This window comes from Hyposmocoma kahamanoa, unplaced genomic scaffold (genome assembly GCF_003589595.1).
Source record: "Hyposmocoma kahamanoa isolate Upper Pololo Valley unplaced genomic scaffold, ASM358959v1 102, whole genome shotgun sequence".
In the NCBI taxonomy this organism is placed as follows: domain Eukaryota; kingdom Metazoa; phylum Arthropoda; class Insecta; order Lepidoptera; family Cosmopterigidae; genus Hyposmocoma; species Hyposmocoma kahamanoa.
The window spans coordinates 18,884,925-18,905,550 of record NW_020653337.1 but is presented as its reverse complement, the minus strand read 5'-3'; the positions used below and the strand labels follow the sequence as shown (position 1 = coordinate 18,905,550).

At 38.0% G+C, this 20,626-nt stretch overlaps 1 protein-coding gene across 2 annotated transcripts in view; it reads left to right on the top strand.

The window, feature by feature from the left end:
- The window catches only part of LOC113231578, a 216,983-nt gene that overhangs the window by 115,658 nt on the left and 80,699 nt on the right, over positions 1 to 20,626 (top strand). For both annotated transcript variants that reach the window (XM_026465937.1, XM_026465927.1), the window contains exon 3: positions 966 to 1,007. The gene's annotated coding sequence lies outside the window, so the exon portion shown is untranslated. The remainder of the gene's footprint in view (positions 1 to 965; positions 1,008 to 20,626) is intronic.

Sequence of the window (20,626 nt, the reverse complement as noted above, 5' to 3'; positions counted from 1 at the left end):
ATATAGAAAATTTATCGACATGATATTTGGCCGATTATTCGATTATTATAGTCAATTAAAAATTTTATAAACAATAAATAAAGTGTCAATTACTTGGTCTCAAAGTAAGGAATTCCCTGTAGGTCCACTATGAGTATCAGGACAACGGAATCACTCCGGGACACACCCAAAACATCCAGACCAAACCAGTTTAAAAAGTTCATTTCCCTAATTCATCCTACCGCGAACCGAACCCGGGACCTCCTCATCCAGCGTCCACAGTGCAAACTGTAGTGCCACCGAGTTCGTCAAAAGTGTATCGTTACATAGCTAAAATGAGTGTGTCCCGAATAAAGGAACCTTCCTCCAAAGTCCTACGAAAATGGAGGGATCATGAAAATGATATCAAAATGTATTTAATTGTGCCACCTAGTACCTAATACATATACATAGCATCTTTTGTTTCTTTTTTTAACAAACACACTCATACCCCGCACTATGGAGGTGGTATGAACACACGCATAGACTGCTACAAATTACAAATGTAGACAATACAAATATTTCTTCCGGCTCAGGAATCGAACCCGGGATCTCCGAGTGGCAGTAAAGCATATAAATCGTTCGGCTACGGAGCCACGGAAGCAATTACAAATATTAGTTAACCGTAGTAAACTAGGTTCTACAGTATTTTATTACTTAAGAGCACTACCGCAAATTCTAGATTTTGAAATTACGTATATGGTTTGATATGCGTTGTTTTTTTATTGCCTTTTTATCACATTTTATTCATAGGTAAATTCCGTTGTTTACTATATTTACAAGTTGAATTTTCAATAATAATATTTTAAGCAATGTTATGATTATAGTATATTTCATAGCTATTACCATTTCCTTGAACATGACGCTGCCTGTGTTGTATAATAAAAAAAAACAATGCTTAACGTGAGTTATATAAAGATAAATAACATTATTTTATTTTGTTTCAGATGATGACAAGAAGCTATTGCTTGCTATAAAGTGCACACTGGGTAAGAAAAAATCTTGAGAACATATTCTATTTCTTTATTCCATGTTCGTCCACAATCCCCGGTGGAAAATAAAGATGTGGACGATGTTTTTACATCCTTGGATATAAAATGCCAGTTCACTCTAAATTTAAAAATATCCAGGGTTGGATCAATCGAGTGACAGTGGTTTTTTAAACAAGCCAGTGGTCATTCAGACGTACTGCTGATTTAAGCGCTAACTGCCTCTGTGGCCAAACGGTCATCTTGCTGGACTGCCACGCAGATGTCCCGGGTTCGATTCCCGGGCCGGGAGTAATATTTGTATGGCCTACATTTATTTCTCTCGTGAGTTTGGGTGTAATTTGTGGTTGTCTATGCGTTAATTTGTGGTTGTCTATGCGTGTGTCCATGGCACCCGCGATACAGGGTTACCCTAGTGCGGGGCTATGAGTGTGTATAAAAAAAGTAAGTTGATATATTTATTGGATCAAACGTCACTGGATTCCAGCGTTGGATTGGTAATCGTTTTTACTGTTCTACTACAGAAAACGATGAGCATTTTTCATCTTGGTTGTCCAATCACAATTGCAAATTGCTAGTACAACTAGCGTGCAGTCTGTGTGCCGTCGCTATTCTATCTGTGTGCTGTCGCTATTCAATCGGCGTGCCGTCTCTATTCAGTCTGGATCTGGCGCCGACTACATCCGTACTTTAAAAGGTTTCTAATTTCATCCCAAATGCTATTTCGCAGTTACAATGCAGTCGAAACTCGTGTGCCTACTTTATGGGTATATTGAAAACTAAGCAGACACAATTGCAATCGTCTTCACAAAGTCATAAAAACTCGTCTATAACAAAATTTCCGTTGATATTCAAAATTTGCCATTTACGATGTTTAAAATTGTTGTGAAACAGAAACTTTATTCAAAGGGTTATTTATTACACAGCTTTTACGTGCTTAGAAGATAAAAATTTATGTTAGTGATCTATTTAGCTCTGTAAGTTTTCTATCTATGATATATCAAATAAATATTGTAAATGGGAACAAATGTCTACAGACAAAGAACAATTCCTAGAGTTTTTTTTTTTCATTCCTCACAGGTGAATCTACCTTACAACTGAGTATTTCCAAGTGTATTTTGCTTATCTATAAAGATATTTTGCATGTATCTATGTATCTTAAAGACAAACGTGATGGTTTGTATATGTAAAAGACTGAGGGTAACATGTCTTTATGTTAAAAACAAACGACTAAACCAGACCGTTACCTAAGACTTCACCGGCCTTATAAGGTGGGCACACAGACACACTTTCACCATTCCTTATTCGTATGGATTTATACATTTCATATCCTCTTATAATTTGAAATACGTTTTGTCGACTTTTTATTTATGAGGTTAACATTAATGTTTATGTGGTTAATTAAGATATAACGTTGGATAACGTTTCAGACGTCGAAACCGCTAAATTGGTTTACTTCAGCTACTTTCACAGTTTAATGGCACACATTTTGCTTTGGGGTGATACCGCCAATATTAATAGAATTTTTGTCCTGCAAAACGTGTGATTAGGGCAATTTACAATATGGCCCCAAAGGGCCTTTGAGAGATAAGTTCAAAGAAATAAAAGTTCTTACACTAGCATCTCAGTAAATTTATGAAAAATAGTGTGAGACAATATTAATATGAAGAATAAAAATAAACTAGCTGTTCTTCACAGTCGCCTTTACAAAGTCGCAAATGCATTTAAGGGGCATTGTAAACGCTTTTATAATAAGATTCCGTTTGATATACAAAATTTGCTATTCACGAGATTTAAAACTATTGTGAAACAAAATCTTTTTACTAAAGGTTTATTATATAGCTTCTGCGTACTTGTTGACAAAATCCCTGGTGACCCATTTAGGTATTGCAGGTTATCTCAATCTATCATATTTGAAATAAATATTGTTAATGGTAAATGTTTGTTTAGAAAGGCAACCTTTAGAGTTTCTAGCTCATTCTTCTCAGAGGAATCTACCTTACGAATGAGCAGTAGAGTTGAATGACGATTTCAAATGTCATTTCCTTACCTATGAAATAAAGATTATTAATTTGACTTTTTTTATAATACCGAGTGCCGGGACAGACGAGGCGTGCAGATAGAGCAACAGCTATCATTTGCAGTGCCATTCAGAGCTTTAAATCGTAAATTATTATGAGGGGCACTGTCGGTGTGCCAGTCACCCTGAGACGTAAGTTGACAAGTCTTATGTGCCTGTAATTTCACCAGCACCCTTACCCTTCAAAACCAGAACGCAGTAATGCTCATAAAAAGACGTGCGTTTCGTATTGCCGCCCCGAACAGAAGCGGTAAGCGCAACGTCATTTTCGCTGTTATTGCATGAACAAATGGTCTGCTTAAAGGTAAACCACATAATTGACTATTTTCCACAAAAAAATCTCCAAATTATGTGCCTGTTTTTAGAAAATCACCATACTTCAGCATATAAAACTCTTATTAAGTTTATAATAGCTTTTTTGTTATTGAGTTTTACGAGCAGAATGATTTTCGAACCATAGTTAAATAAAGACTTTTTGTTTAAAATATCACCGCGTAAGTGTGGTGATTGGTAAAAGCTGCCTATCCAGATAAATGGAGGATATCTACTTTTTTTTATACATTTTTAGAGCAGAAGATCTCCTTGTCAAAGAGTTCTTCCAGGGAAATACTGCCACCTTACCTATTTCTGTCACCAAGAGGTAATGTGTTTCTTTTTTTTTAAAATAAATATTAGACAACATCACATATGTTATTCTAAGGAAGTAACTTAAGCACCTGCGTTATGTAAATCGGAAACGACGACAGTATCACAAACACACAGACCCACACACAGAATAAGTTTGTTTTTTTAGGGACCCAGGGATAGCGACATCATGAAAACCGGTATGCAAGCCACTCAACCAAATGTACTACGTGAGTGCGAATGATGATGGTGCGAGGACGGTTGCGTGAAAACTAAAATGCGCGATAGTTCATTTGCGCGAATTGTCAGTTGCGCGAAGGCTTGAATGCGCGATAGTTCATTTGCGCGAATGACGATAGCACGAAAACAGATTTGCGAAAGCACTCCCGAATAAACTTTTAATAAACGTATGGTTAAGTATAAAAGCTTTGCATTGCAAAGAATTGCAACAACCTGCAGCCATGGGAGTCAAATCTGTCTTCGTGCTATCGTCATTCGCGCAAATGTACTATCGCGCATTCAAATTTGAGCGCAACTGACCATTCGCGCAAATGAACTGACGCGTATTTAACCTTTTGCGCAACTGGCCATTCGCGCAAATGAACTATCGCGCATTTAAGCTTTCGCACAACCATCTTCGCACTATCGGCATTTGCACTCACGTAGTACATTCGTTAACACCAGGCTCACGACTGTTCATCCTGTCGCTTGGTATAACAAATTGAAACCGAAACGCAATAAAATTCACTTTACTGCTAGGCGGCAGAAGTACGTAAGGCCATACTTCCCTGGGCGAAATCTTTCACAAGGAGCTCTACAGCTACTTAATATGGTTGACGGTTTGTAGTGTTATCAGTATTAAAGGCTCGGTTGTTGTTTGCTCCTAAGTATAGTAGAAAAGCCGTGAATCTTCCATTAAATTTATAAAGTAAATTACTTTAAGGTACATTGTTATTCGTGCTCGTGAATACAATTAATTATCGACCCCAAAGAAAGTAGTAATAGCTTCGCTGTTATATAAATTTCTTTCACAACTATAAGACATTCTGAATGTACAGTGAACGGACCGATGAGCTTTGAAACGTCTTATCATAAGTAGCATATCGTTGGATCCTAAATGTAAAGGGAGAAGTGCCGTGGGCCGTGCAATAACAAGGAAATAAACACATCATACACAAGTTTCATATATGTATGATATTCGCAGAAGCTTCGCTGTCGAGCTCTTACAGCTAGGCTTAGGCACATTCAGTATTATAGTCTAGATCCGCCTAACAGTATTAACTAACTCTCGTGGCAAATCACCTGGATATATAGGTCATGTAGGCTGCTCATTGTTTAGTTTAAATGCGTAATGTTAGTTCAGATTTATACGACTATTCTGCAACTTAATTGTAGAATGCATTTCAATGCCACTAAAAGAGAAAATTCTTTGTTTTGTTTTGCAAAAGATCACTTAGAGGAGATCAGTGCCCAGCAGCGAAATCCAATACTTCTTTTTTATGGTGCTTTATTTTGGTTAGACTAATTGCGCATTTGAACTCCAACTCACCTGATGGAAAATGACGATGAGATCGACGATGGAGCATGCACACCAATTTTTTTTGTGATACTAAGTGATTGGACGAACTAGTGTGCCTGGTCGTACACACCGCCACTCCATAACAGTTGCAGTGCCAGTCAGGGCTTTAAATCGCAAAGCTCTTATAGACACTGCCACTGTGCCCGTCACCCTGATACATAAGACACTTATTCACTCTCGCCTTGAGAAAGCCCAATTTATAGCGTTCAAGGAATATGTCTGCTGGTAAAGAATTCGCCTCTATTGCCGTTCGCCATACAAATGTGAATCTCTGAAATATCCACCACAACATTTCAACAAATTTTGCGGGTGATAAAGTTTTAACGCAATCGACTGAATAAATAATGGAACGTATACGTGTCCCGTATGCGCACAACCATTCAATTGTCTATGGCGAAATTAAGAAAAATTTTATGATTACGATAATGAAATTGTATCGGGAATTCTCGTACATCATTAAACGTGTATTGTAACGTGTTGACAGCAATGGCAAATTTAGCTACATATACCTTAAGAAGTTGGTAAATCGGGGAACAGTACAGTGTATAAAACACTGTACTGTTCCCGATTTACCAAGTTTCATTTGATTTGGAACAAACGAAACGCCTATTTCATCTAACTATCTAACCTGTGCGTACAAAGTCCACTTTCTCGTACAAAACGCCTGGCTGTTTTGTCCGACGAGTCAAGCTTGCCAATCGCCCGTGTTCGTAGCATTTTAATTACGCAAATGTATATTGTCAGGTCAACGCGGTTTAAATCCAGTTATACGAGAGAGTTATTAGCAATGTACAGATGCAAAGGAGAAAAGTAAGTGCGCATTTGACCTCCATCTCACCTGATGGAAAGTAACAATGAGGTCGACGATGGAGCATGCACATCCAAATAATGCCTATTCACTCTCGCCTTGAAAAAGTCCAAGTTATAACGTTCAGGGAACAAGTCTGCACGCAGGGAATTCCACTCAATGGCCGTTCGTCATATAAATGTGGAAGCCTTACGCTTCGTGCGAATCTTTGGAATATCCGCAACATAGGGGTGGAACCCAAGCCTACGTCTAGTCCCCCGTTGATAGAAAGGGGACGGCGGAATTAAATCGTGCAATTCCATCGCACACTCTCCGTGATATATCCTGTAAAATACCGACAAGCGGGCAATTTTACGGCGGTGTTCGAGGCTCTACAGCTTCGATTCTACAAATCCCATTCTCCTATAAGCCTCTTGACACGCTGGTTAATTAAATCCAAGGTGGCCAGTTAGCATGTAGCAGAGCCATAAGGTGGCTGCAGTACTCCTTACACGATCGGACTTGTGCTTGACACAGCTGAAGCAACTGTCCCGGCGTACAGTAACGCCTCGCCTCCTGGAAAGGATGGCAAGCTTCCATACTGCATTATTGGCCATGGATTCAATGTATCTGCTGGAGTTCTAATTGGACGACAGGTCCATTCCAAGTAGCTGGAGAGCGTCGGTTATAGGTATGGATGTAACACGAAAAGGCTGAGTCAGCTCAAAGGGACTCCGTTTTGTGGAGAATAGACACGCCTGCGTTTTGGTAGCGTTAAATTTCACAAGATTAACATCGCCCCAATCCTTATACCATTTTTTCCATCCTCTAAGCCCCAATCGAAGACTGCCTTGTGTGTCAAATCCTAACGGCGAACCTTAGACTCTCGACAAGACTGATATTTAAAATAATTGTTTCAGTGATTGCCTGTGATTTTCGGTGGTTAGTTTTGTGATTAAGCCTGTAATGGGCGAGTCAGCAGTATAATGGCGTCAATTCACATACACTGTTGCACAACCGACTTTCACTAAAATCTTCCCGACCCCGGCTTCTCTTTTAACAATATCGACTCTTCGCCATTGGCTGGCAGTTTCTTAGTTTAAGTAAAGTACTAAGTTACAAGTTAAAAGCAGCGAAAGTTAAGTTAAAAAGTCTTGCGTTTAATAAATCATTAGTTTACTGCTCAAAAACAGATCGTAGCTAAACATTTAACTGACGGTTTAATTTTTCAACGGCCAAATAGAGCCGTGTCAGGAAAAATTACCGCCATCAATTCCACTCAATAAGTACTCCGTGTAACTCCCCAAAGTCCAGGATTTCTTCGTCATTACCACAATTTACATTTTACCACTTTTGCATATCAGGAAGATCGATTAAAAGTTAAATATCAATTTAGTCTTGGAATAATTTTATCGCTTGGACTCCTCACGCCTTCTTTAAATTTCTAAAGTAACTGAACAAAAATTTCATTTGAAACCTTTGGGGATTAAATCGTTTAGGTCCGTCTTTAGCTTTTCATAAAAGCGAATTTAAAATTGATGGTGAAAAGGGCATTGTGCCCTTTATTTAAAAAAAGAGGGAGAGATTTCGATTTTTTTTTTTCGAGGTGTAGCCGCTAACGAGAGCTAATCGCTTTTCTATGTATATATCTTCTTACAAAGTTCAAAGTATGGCGTAGGTGAGGTTATTTTAGCCAATTTAGATTGAACAATGCCCGCATTGTTTCCCAGACACGATTTATTTGCAGACTGCTTTCACAAAAGAACTTTCTTTTGAGTTTACGATTTGAACACAGCTTGATCTGTATCGGAAGCTTTATTGTAATGTTGTTTACGAGAAAAATAATAATGTATCGTAAGTTGAGTACACCACGGGTTAAAATGTTGTGCCGTACGCATTTCCCCTTGCCGCCAGGTAACACGTATGGCCACGAAAATTATGAGGATCTTAAAAAAGTTCAGAAAGCTTACAATTATCTTCAAAAACAGGAAACTCGAAGCGGCACTATGCAATTGTCGAATTTAAAAACCTCTGGCTGCAAAATTCCATTACTATTGTTTTAACTGAAATAAATAGCGTGTTGACGATAGGTACCATGACTAATCGTGAACATTTCTTTGGTTGTAAGCTGAATAATTATTTAAAAAAATTAAAGTTCTTACCGTTTGTGCTTGTGTCCTCTCTAGTCTTTCCCTCATGCCTGAGCTTCGTGCCTACTTCTGATGCGGATTATCTGCCCCCAACTGTTTCTATCCGGCGTGTCCCTTATACTATTTAATTTAACGCATACTTATTTATGTTTTTCCCGCAACGTATTGCTTCCACGGAAATGGCAAACACTTACTCATCCAGCAATTGCTTGTTTCCTGTTTTCGTCAGTACTATCTTATTACGTGACATTGAAAAGAAGTGGGAAATAATTTGGGCATCGTATCTCTATCTACTTGGCGATGTACTTAGTATCGGTCACAGATGCATGGTTTTATTAATATATATTTCATATTCAGTGGTCTAATGGGACGGCCCCTGTCAGCTCGCAGCCTTAACTTGCCGGCTCGTGAAAATTCTTCGTTTATTATTCACGGTGAATTACGCGAGTTCCGCATTTTTTGCCCCACCGGGGCTCTCATGTCCTTTCATTTATTCAACGCAAGTCCTTATTTTAAGCCATCCAATAATTTTCACGCGTTCATATTTAATGAGAAATGAACTGTTATTTTACATTAAAATATATGGGACAGTCAAAATCTATTTTAAGACACCTTCAATCTCTGTAAAACTCTATGAAATTATTTAAGCTTTTCAATTGTACAGTCGATGTCCCTTAGGGTATCTTAATACCTGACCCTCTAACCGACCTTTTGGTTATGAGAACCTTCTTACGCATTCAACAGAAAAGTCTAAAGGAATTCCAGCCTTTTGGTTGAAATTTATATTTATGTAATGTAATTAAAGATCAAATTGGCTTAAAGAGTTTCTTAAAAAGTCTAGTCTACACTAATGATGCAATAAAGAAGTCATAGCAAAATTACGGCTCAGGTTAAAAGTTAAATTTGTTTAAAATTTTTGTTCACACTTATCTTGTTAAAACCATTAGGGGAACAGGTATCTTAGTGCATCGACTGTAGACACAATCAAAACCTAATTTTAATACCACCGCAAATGGCTTTAGTTGATTCCGCATGACAGTGAAAGTGTTGAATCTACGACTTTGCAAAAAATAAATAGAAAAATTGAGGATATGTACTCTGACAAGTATACGGTGTGAAAACACGATTGCTAAAAAATTTCACAATAGAAAAAAAACACAAACTTACCTCGAAATTTTACAAGAAACCCGCTGTATTCTATAAGTACTTTACATATACCAAAGATTTTTTTTATATCAAATCAACTAAACAGAACACGTTATAGTATACGATATTTTTTCCAAATGCCCTTAATTTAGTTTGTAATAATAAATTCTGAAATAAAGCAAGTGTCCCTGACGCGCAACTGACGTAGTAGAACCCACTCAGAAAAATTTCAATTCAAGCTAAGACAATATCGATTCTTTATGACATCTCATATCCCTGTAAAAGTTTATGAAATTATTTAATAATAATAATAATAATAATAAGCATTTATTTCGGACCTGAATCCATATATAATTAGTAACAGACTTATAAACTATGTTAGTAATTTACATTGTTTACTTTATTACATGACATTTACTTACACATTTACATTTACTTTTATTTTACAGCCCACTTAGAGGGCACTACATGCAACGAGTTGAGACGTTGATTGAATGGACCATCAACTCTATTTGCTACTGTAGTAAGGAGGCTGTTGGTGCTGGCGCGCACCCGCTGCATTAGGGAGGCTTGTCGCTTTCTTAGAATGGATTGGAAGCTATCCGTAAAGGCTTCTGCGAACATTGCTGACGCGCTGCAGTAGCGCGGCAGCCCCAACAGCATCCTGAATGCATTATTATATTGGACACGTAGGACGCTGTATGCCTTTTGAGTAAATGCCGTCCACAGATTGCAGGCATAAAATGATTGGCAGTAGGTTTTAAATAAGGTGACTTTCACTTCTACTGTACACCTTGCAAATCTACGGATCAACATATTACTTCTAACAGCCAGCGCCCTACGTTCCCTCTCTAAGTCCATATCATCTTTAAGCGACTCGGTGACCCAGTGCCCCAAGCATTTAAATTCCGACACTGTTTCAAGTGTAGTGCCCCCGAGAGTGACTGGCGGCACAGAACGATAATGTTTAGCACCTGCCTTGAACACTAGCATTACACTTTTGTTTGCGTTATACTTGAGGCCATGAGTCTCCGCATATCTCTCACATATTTTTAACAATTTTCTAAGGGCACTAATCGAGGGGCTCAGCAGCACCATGTCATCGGCATAACTAATGTTGTTGACATATTTACCGTCAATTGAACACCCCACCATGGCACTACTAAGCTCCTCGATCAGGCCGTTCACATAAAGATTAAATAGCTTTGGTGAAGTTACCCCCCCTTGCCTCACCCCGCACTCAAGTCTGTATGGTTCCGATAGCGAGCCTGCCCATTTCACCACGTTACGTTGATGAATATACCAGTGTTTTAAGAGTTCAATTAACTCACCAGGCAGCGAGGTATCGTTACACAGCTTTTGAAACAGGCGATTATAAGACACCATATCGAAGGCTTTCGAAAGATCTAGAAAGCACGCATATACGGGCGTTTTACGGGCAGTGTAATATTGAACAGTGTGCTTCAGACAAAGGATAGCTGTCTCTGTAGAGAGCCCAGACCTAAAGCCAAATTGGGCATCATTGAGAACGAGGTGTTCATCCAACTCCTTGTCGAGCACACCGTCCAACACTCTAGCCAGGATAGTGGCCAACGATATGGGTCTGTAGTTGTTTACGTTAGACACATCTCCTGTTCTATTCTTTACAATGGGTACCACCAGGGTTTTCATCATGTCTTCAGGTAAATAGGAGTGACTTATACATAAGGTGTATAGCATGGCAAGTACTCTGGGCAGATGCACACCCGCGTGCTTAAGGTGTTCTACACTTAGAGAATCATGCCCAGGTGATTTTCCTCGCGACATGCCTCTTAGTACTGAATCTATATCTTTAGATGTAAACTTCACGTATGATTTATTATTAGTTTCCCTACACCTGGACATTAACGAATCACCCGGCGGCCCCAATGGAGACTCCACTTTAAAATGTGTCCTAAATAGTTCGGCAATATTAGCAGGCCCACTAATGCCCTCCACGCTCACCGGCAGCCCCATCTTAGGACTCAGTTTATTTGTCTGTTTCCAGAACTTGCTAAAATTTTTGTTCAAATGATGTGACGCTATTATGTCCATTTTTATTTGTTCAGCATTATCTTGACACCATTTCAATTTCTGCTTAAATGTTTTACGGGTTGCTACCATTGTATTATACAGAGAACCCGTTTTAGGTTTCCCGTACAACACCCAGTTACTAAATTCCTGTCGAGCCTGCCAGTGAGCATGCCTGACATGTTTGTTCCACCCCACGACATGCTTTAAGTCTTTCAATTGGACGTAGTTAAACAAAAAGGATTATTGGATCTTGGGATGTGCATTGCAACATACAGTCACTTTCGAGATATGGCAGTTTGAAGTTTAAAAGTGTTTGTCACTTGTTATATTTTAAAAACTTATAATGTTACGTAACCAGAGATATTTGTTTATGCTTATATGTTGGATTTTTTTGATGATCTAACAGGTTAGACTTTAGAAACCGTTATACCATAATAAACCATATAAAAGTTAAACCATATAACTATTAACTGCCGCCGTGGCCGAACGGTTACCATACCGGATTGCCACGCAGAGGTTCGATTCCCGGGCCGGGAGAAATATTTGTGTGGCCTACATTTATTTCTCCCGTGAGTTTGGGTGTAATTTGTGGTTGTCTATGTGTGTGTCCATGGCACCCGCGACACAGGGTTTCCCTAGTGCGGGGATGTTGAGTGTGTGCGTTATTATTATTATTATTATTTATTAACTCATTTTTTTATAGGTTTGTGAATTGGATCCTTTTTGGTTAACTACGTCCAATTGTATGTACAGTACTCCTTTGAAAGCTATCTATGACACATCGATGTCCAGTCGTGTGAATTTATGCAGTTGGGTTTCGCAATCTCCGAATCGGCTGCTTTCATTAACCCCCTAATTCTATTACACGTTTAATTTTCTTAAAAGGTCCTTCGAGTGTATTTGTAGAATCATTCCTTATCCAATTTTATTTGTCTTTTGGACTGTGTGAAACAAATGCAAGTTGCGTAAATCGTACATATATTAAAATGGCTGCTTTCGCGTACATTTTGTGGCGAATTATTTTGTCCGCTAATAATAATAGAAAGTGAAATTTAATAGCTTTGTATGGGAATCTTTTACGCCATATAATTACATAATACTTGAGCGCTGTACATAACTTGTTGAAGAGTGTAAGTGTGCGTCTACTGAAATGAGGTTTACTTTTTCGGCTCCCACAAAGCAACACAGCGTGGGTTCGCTTGTAAAATTTTGAACAACTTCACCCTCTAATATTGAAGGGAGGCCACCCTGACGGTTCCCTCGGTGCAGCGGTGGCAACACTCGACTTTGATACACGCCTTTTGATGTCTACTTTACGTGAACAATACCACTGTTTTCCTCCGACCTGTAACAACCTTCTTTCTTCCTTTTACTTAACCGGACTTTTGATGGAATATTTCAGTTACAGACTGTTACAGACTGTTACAGACTACCTCCGTCATAAATATCATCATAAAAGCGTTGTTCATTTTACCACTTTATATCGTCGGGGATAGTAAAATTACGCGTAACTAGCATTTTTAGTGGCCAAACCAAATCCGCGTATATGTCGTGGCCACCAAATTAGCTTGATTAACGGGAATCTATTGTTATCAGTCCGTAGACAACATAAATTAATGCTTACTGTGCAAAAATAAAAGTTGTAACAATTGAAATGATAAAGTAATAACGTTAAATCCCTCTCCTATGAAATTTGGTTTGGTGCAGATACGCGCTTTTTACTAATATTACATACGCGGGTTAGCACTATTCCCGACGATATTACTTAATAGTTACTACGTAAATATTACACTATGTAGTAGAGCTACTTGTAAAAGAGTTCGTCCAGGGAAGTACCGCCGAAGTAACTATTTCTGCTGCCAAGCTATAATGTGAGCATTACTACGTTCCGGTTTGTAAGGGTAAGGTTGTTGGTGAAATTACAGGCACATGGGACTTATAAACTTGTGTCTCAGGGTGACAGGTGCAATGGCCATATCCCTCAGGTATTTTCGATTTAAAGATCTGAGTGACACTGCAACTTATGGACAGGCATGTAGCTTACCACCAGGCGCACGACTTGTTCGTCACGTCACTTGATAAACTAAATCTATGATTTGAATCAATTTGAACATTTTTACTGTTCCACTGTTTTCAAAGATACCAACAGTTAGTACTATAAAACGATAATGCCAAATACTTCGTTAAATCTGACGCAAGTTAGTTCCTTTCGTCCCCCTCGTGATCGACACATAAAAACTTTACTATCACATTTACGCGCCGTCTGTAAAATAAAATGCCTATTTTACGGCTGGTCTTTTCTTGAAGAAATGTAATCACAACAAGAATCAGCGTTGTGTACGTGCGCGATATAGACTTAGGAAACCGAACGAAAAGTAGTCCATGATTTTGTCGCGCCAGAAAAATAATTTCCTCTCCCTTTACGCCCGAATGGTGTCCCGATGAAATAAGGAATTCGTTTAGTAAAAGCGGGTAAATAAGTTTTCGAGTCAGTATCAGGAACCTGCCGTCTCGTCATCAGATAAGAGAGGCGGACTTTGTAAAACTTACATTTGCATTTCCCACTGTAAACGAACCCGGGAATTGATAGATATCATTTAATTTCGTTTTAATTAAATTTCAATATCCAACTCCAAAATATTTACGTACGATGAAATTCCATCCATTGTCCCATAACGAGCACATTGTAGTTTACAAATAACCTGGCATATGTCTGTACATACATATGTACAGAGCGAAACCAATTAATTTTCACTATTATTTTATTATTAACGAAGCTGTTAAGCAATCATCCCACGTAATCAAACTTAATTTGCAGTTAAAGTTGAATTAGTAATTAATTTTTTTTTTTTCAAACAAAGTATATTATTATAGTAGCAACGAAAACTGACACACTAATATGCATGCTACGCAAAACAAACTTAAGATACTATTTAATGCATTAAGTAAAACTGTTATCTGATATTTGAAAGTAAATCAATAATTCTTTTACTATAAAAATGTTAAGTCATCTTTATTGGAATTTTGCACCCAATAAAATTTTAGGAACATTATTTTTTCTTTGTTTGTTCAAAATACAACATTGAATATTTAGCCATTGTTCAAAAAACGCTATGCTTAATTTTTTTTTATGACATCAAGTGACGGGACAAACACGTGCACGAAGCACCTGGTGGATAGCGACACGCCTGTTCATAACCGTTGCAATGCCACTCAGAGCTTTAAATCGCAAAGATCTGAGGGGCACTCCCATTGCGCCCGTCACCCTGAGACATTAGTTGCCAAGTAAAGGCTGGCAATACTAGGTATTCTATACAATGCCTAGGAAATATTTCCTATAATAGCTTAAAAATACTATTATGTACATTACCTACAGAAGCCGGTATTATTAAGAATGACTATTCTACACAATCCCTGAATTATACACATTGCCGTAAATATATACATTTTAATTTATTTTGTAGGAAAAATCTACCAATACTTATGTTCAACTCCGCCTAAACATCTATTGTTTGTAACATTTCATTGTGTAATTTGCGGAATTTATTTGCTGTTGAAGACAGGTAAATCAGATTATGAGCAGAAGTGCGCCTGCAGCCTGCGCCGCCTTCTGATAAGAAGCTCATAGCCTCTCTCCAACCTCCTCTGAAAGTAAATGGTGCTCAGTGTTGAATTCTATCAGCACAGTAGTGCCACTCGTGCCACTCGTGCTTTTATGCAGATACAGGCAACGGGAGCAAATATAATAACTTTCGTTTCACTTTGGTGAAAATTCTCACGTGTCCTACAAAATCAGTCTACGCTGCTTACGACCAATACTAATAATCCAGAACGTTTATTTACAAATGCTGAACGTTTGGTGATATTTTCAGCCAGTAATGGTAGACCAACGGATTTATCTGTAGATCTACGGAATCTTGGTCTCACCTAAGGAAGACGGGAATTAATGGCGAATCTACGGATTTTCGTTTCATACTCTCAACTAAAAGCATAAAAAATAAAATAAAATTGTATATAAAAGGAAAAGCAACCGAAAAAACGACAAAGTTAAGAGTAATCCAACGCGTCAAACTTGGCTGCACATACGCTTTAAGAAAAGTCTATACAGATTTTTCTAGAAGCAATCTACGGAATTCTACGGACTTTTGAGCAACACTCTACAGATTTTTAAAAATTTGGATCTGTCAACACTGCTTCTAGCAAACCTAAAGAATAATAACAATAGACTAGGATAGAATAGACTATAGGCTTTTTTGACGCTTTTATAATGAATCACAAGTATTAATAGGTCTCTTTAATGCACGTCGTCAAAAACACTGGGTCTCAAAATACAAGCGATATCGCCATCCTTCTTTACTCCTTATTCTCAAATGAATGTCAATTTGTTGTTTCACTGTAATTATATTAAAGCAAATTGGGCAGAAATTGTTTCATCGACAGAGAGGCTTTTGGCCAGTAAACTATAATGGGACCGATATTTTAATTAGCTGCTGTAATTAAAGCCATCAAATTTTAGTGCTCACCGGCCACGAGCTCGCATAAATTCATCAACCCTTCCCAGCCTGCAGGTAAAAAGTTCACCGGGCCACTTGTTTTATAGGTCTGATACCGACTCGTTTTTGTTTTTCACCGACGTGAACCGAGTCTATTTAACACACATGACTGACTCTAATAACTCTTCATTGTCGAGTAACTGGGACAACAGTGTCTGCTACAGAACAGGATACAGCACGCAACGAGAGGATTTAAACCATTAACATAACGTGTTCTTGAGTACACGAGGATTATGTTCTTTGTTGTCATTTCGTAAGAATTTATTGACTTATCAGATACACGTAATGTGTAAATAAATTTCTACCGTAAAAGTTTTGGTGAGCCTCTTGCTGTGATCCCAAAATAAGTAACTAAAGCACCTGTGTTATGGAAATCGGAAACAACAACGGTACCACAAACACCCAGACCCGAGACAACGTAGAAATGTTAGTTTTTCTAAATTGACCCGGCCAAGACCTCAGAGAAAGCAACACTACGAAAATCGGTGTGCAAGCGACTCGACCACAGTGGCCATGGAGAAACTACAAGTATATTTTCCTTTTTTAGATTAGTGTTACTAGTAGTACTTACAATGCTGATAGTACGTAGAATGTGAGGTTCCAAATTTAACCACAATCCATATTAAACACATGTGACAACTCGTGTAACTTGATGCTAAAGTTTATATCGAATGGCGTTTCAGCATGTAGGCCGCGTGCCGGGGATGCCTTTGTTCCGACTTCCGCTGTAAATTATCTACATTCCTGTCCTCCTTCATAACTCCATATCGTAAGTCTACACTCCAGCAGCCAACTTTAAACACAATGGATCAGGAAAATAAAAAATCAGATCCGATTGACTTCTGGATTTCTAATTTTCTTTTTCTATTTTTTTCTCCTGAAGCTGCGGAGTCACGTACGTGTATCATCAACCATTAGTGAAGTCGAAAACTAATAATATTAAAAAGCAATTCCTTTTTAAATAATTCTTAAACCTCCGAGGAGCTAGAGGCCTCCGTGGCCGAACGGTTACTATGCTGGACTGCCCCGCTGAGGTCCGGGGTTTGATTTCCAGGCTGAGAGAAATATATTTGTTTGGTCTATATTTATTTCTCTCGTGAGTTTGAGTGTAATCTGTGGTTATCTATGCTTTAATTTTTAATTTAATTTAAAAAATGTGCCAGACAACTACCCCAATGACACTGGTCTCAAACTAGGGAATTCCCTGTACTGTGAGTAGCAGAGCAAAGGAATTTACTCCCGAGGCTCTACCTTGAACATCTAGATCAGAATCAATTTAGAAAAGTTCATTTCACAAATTGGTACTACCGGGAATCGAACACGAGACCATTCAGCGCCCATTATGCAAACTGCTAAGCCACTGAGGTCATAACTATATAGATATCTAATGTTCTATAACATTATATTCTTAAGCCATCATCAATTGTCGGAGTTGGGTGTTCCAAATGAGTAGATAAATGTCTACATATAGGTACAAGGAGTAAGTATGGGTTGGTTAAAACCACCAAATGTTAATAAATGACGTTTTTGAATTAATAATTAAATGTAATGAATTTAGACATAAATATAATGACAATAAATAGTATCCGCAGTAGTTTTTGTTTACTTTTGCTTGTGGCTCATAAAACATGTTTACTTTAGTGAAACGTTAATTATCTAACATTTTTTTTACATGGCACCTCTAGAATTACTTTAAAATCCAACTTCGGCTGTCTAAATAAGTAGTTTTATACTACGGTGCAGTAAAATGATTTCCGGAACCGATGTAGATATTTATCTACTCATTCGGAACACCATATTTCGACCATTGCCTATCATTTGTAACATCAAACCAGAGTAAGAATTTATAAACGATTTATCAGGATGAAAGGGAGAATTGGGTAAAGTTGCCGGCGCAAAATTTGTTGGCTATAAAATGTTTTATTACACCAGCAGGTGCGCCCGAAAAGCCGCACTCGCAGTACTCGGTGGGCATAAACGGACCAATATGCAATGTTTCCTAATTATTGTAGGTTGGCGTTGGCGCAGAGTTATAAGTAATTATAGGCGGAAAACATGCGCGATAACCTTTATAATACCTGCGTAATTTATTTGTACCTCTACCAAAAAAGATTAACAATATACTTTCTATGATGCTATCGTGAAAATAATGAGAGAGGCTTAACCCCAGTACGGACACCACACTCTCACAATGTGCATAACAATAACAAAACTTTGTATTTTACTCGTAAGTAAGCCACTAGGCTTACTTAAGTGTTATAAACTTATCATTCATTCATAATCGTCACCGAACATTTATGAAAATTTAATTTATCTTTAGAAAAATAGTAATATTTTTATGAATCAGTACTGAGTACTTATTAAACAAACCGACCTCAAATGTTCGTGGAATTGTATTTATTTGCCAAGTTTTATTGAAATCGGTTACCGGAAAGTGCGCGAAACCGGATTTATCCCCTAGTTTGCCACCCTTCGATTTGGAATATTTTCTTCAAATTTAAATGGGACCGATACTGAGGTACCCTCTTTCCAATAAATAAAGAATCATCAAAATCTGTTTACAAATTAGATATCGCGTACATACCCAAAAAAAGGACATTCGAATTGAGAAACTCTTCCTTTTTTTTAAAGCCGGTTACTTAATTAAATGTTGAGAATTTTTAGATGTTTACGTAGTCATAATGTAGTGCAAGACTTTCTTTATTTATTATCAAGTAAATACTTAAAATACTATCTTAATAAACATATTTTATCTTTCAGGGTAAACTGTAGTCGACACCTGAGTAAAATAGCTGCTTGTTTAACGCTTTACCCATAATAGAGGTCCAAAACACACCTGTTACATGACGCTTGGTAATCGACTAGTTTGCCGTAGTGTACCGGCCTACTCTCCAACAACAGAATTCACGATTAGAGAGAAGAGGTTTGTAAACAGGTCGGTCTCCCAATTAGTTCACTGGGAAAAGTATTAAGTGGATGCTAGGTGAATCGAGAATGGATTCGTTTTAAGCGTTCTAAAATTAAAGAAATAACAATTAAATTATGTTTACTGCAAAAAAACGTGCAGTACAATGCCTTGTGAACGGGGGGTTAGAGCGCATTTATTCGATAAGAATTTCATCGCGCTCACCACGCGCAACCGCCGCGCAGCGATCGCTTGCGTCTAACTATCATGGCAAAATACGCTCTACTTGTTTAGCATTTACGTTTTAACTTAAATGAACATCCCGGGCGCGCGGGCGAGTCTAGCTTGAATATGGTCTACGCTGCGGCCGGGCGGCGACCGCGCAGTTGTATTATTCAGAGCAATTTAAGTATTGTTGGCTAGTAAATAGAATTCAGATTCGCCATTAATGTACATGAAACCGTAGCAACTGGGCAGTGGCCGCGCGATAACTTTCGCGTCGTGTAACTGAGCGCTTAAGGTGGAAAAGAACAATAAATAATTTGTGTTTGTATTTATTTTGTATTTTTATATTTTTGCTCTTATCAAACCAACCAAAGCTCATTTTCAATGAATTTTCAACAAGACTCAAGAAAGAAGAAAAATTTCTTCGACCCGACTGGACTTAAACCAGCATCTGTCACCTCAACGTGGCTACCGCTCAACCAGCTAAGCTTACGGATCGAGGCAGCAGATCTTATGAATTTCTTTGCGGATTTTTATGCAGGATTTTTAAACTACTTTTTTGCTGTACCGATATTTCTAACTATTTTTAACTTACCTTTTATGAACCAACTATCTTCTCCGTTGTTAAAGGTTAGTTGAAAGAAATACCTTTATGGCTTAAGATCGCCTTTGGATGTGAACACTATGCATACATTAAGAACAAAGCCCTTCAATTGCTGGGCTTCATAACAAGATGCACCAAGGGTTTCAAAAGGGCTCAAAGTTTTCTGACCGTCTTTTGCAGCCTTGTCCGTAGTATTTTAGGGTATGCTTGTGTCATCTGGTCTCGCTGCTACTCAGTCCACTCGGATAGTGTAGAAAGCGTTCAGAGAAAAGCACTTAGGATACTTAGTTACAAATGTGGTTATGGCCGCAGCCTCGTTGGCTATAGTGTGAGACTTGACGAATTTAAAGTGACCTCCTTATAAGTTCACCGTAAGAAACAGGTCCTCACATACTTGCACAAGGTTCTTCATGGTGAGATTGATTCTCCTTACCTCTTAAATAAAATAGCTCTCTCTAAAAGACGCAACCCCCGAATACCCAACAAGACGTTTTACTTGCGGACGAGTAGTAAAGCAACTTGCACTTGTATAGATTTTCACCCATTCCCTTGACGCTTTAGTATTAAGTAAATAAGTAAATTAACAGCAAATTTAACAGTAGTTCTTTCTTGTTACTTTGGAATGATGTGTCAACATAAGTAGGGTTACGATCTAGTACAGAACTTTGATATATCATATTTACTATGTATTTGATTGTTATCAGTTTTGTTATCCATATAATGAATAAATAAATGTATTGTATCAATATAATCATGTGTCATTCGTCTTGTGATACAAAAAAGTATTTACATACATACAATATTCAACGACCTGACGATACGTTAGGCAATAATTGTACAATACACATTGTGAATAAAAACCCGTGTTAACCTAATGGTTTGACCTACCACCTCTCCAGCAGAGGGTCATGGGT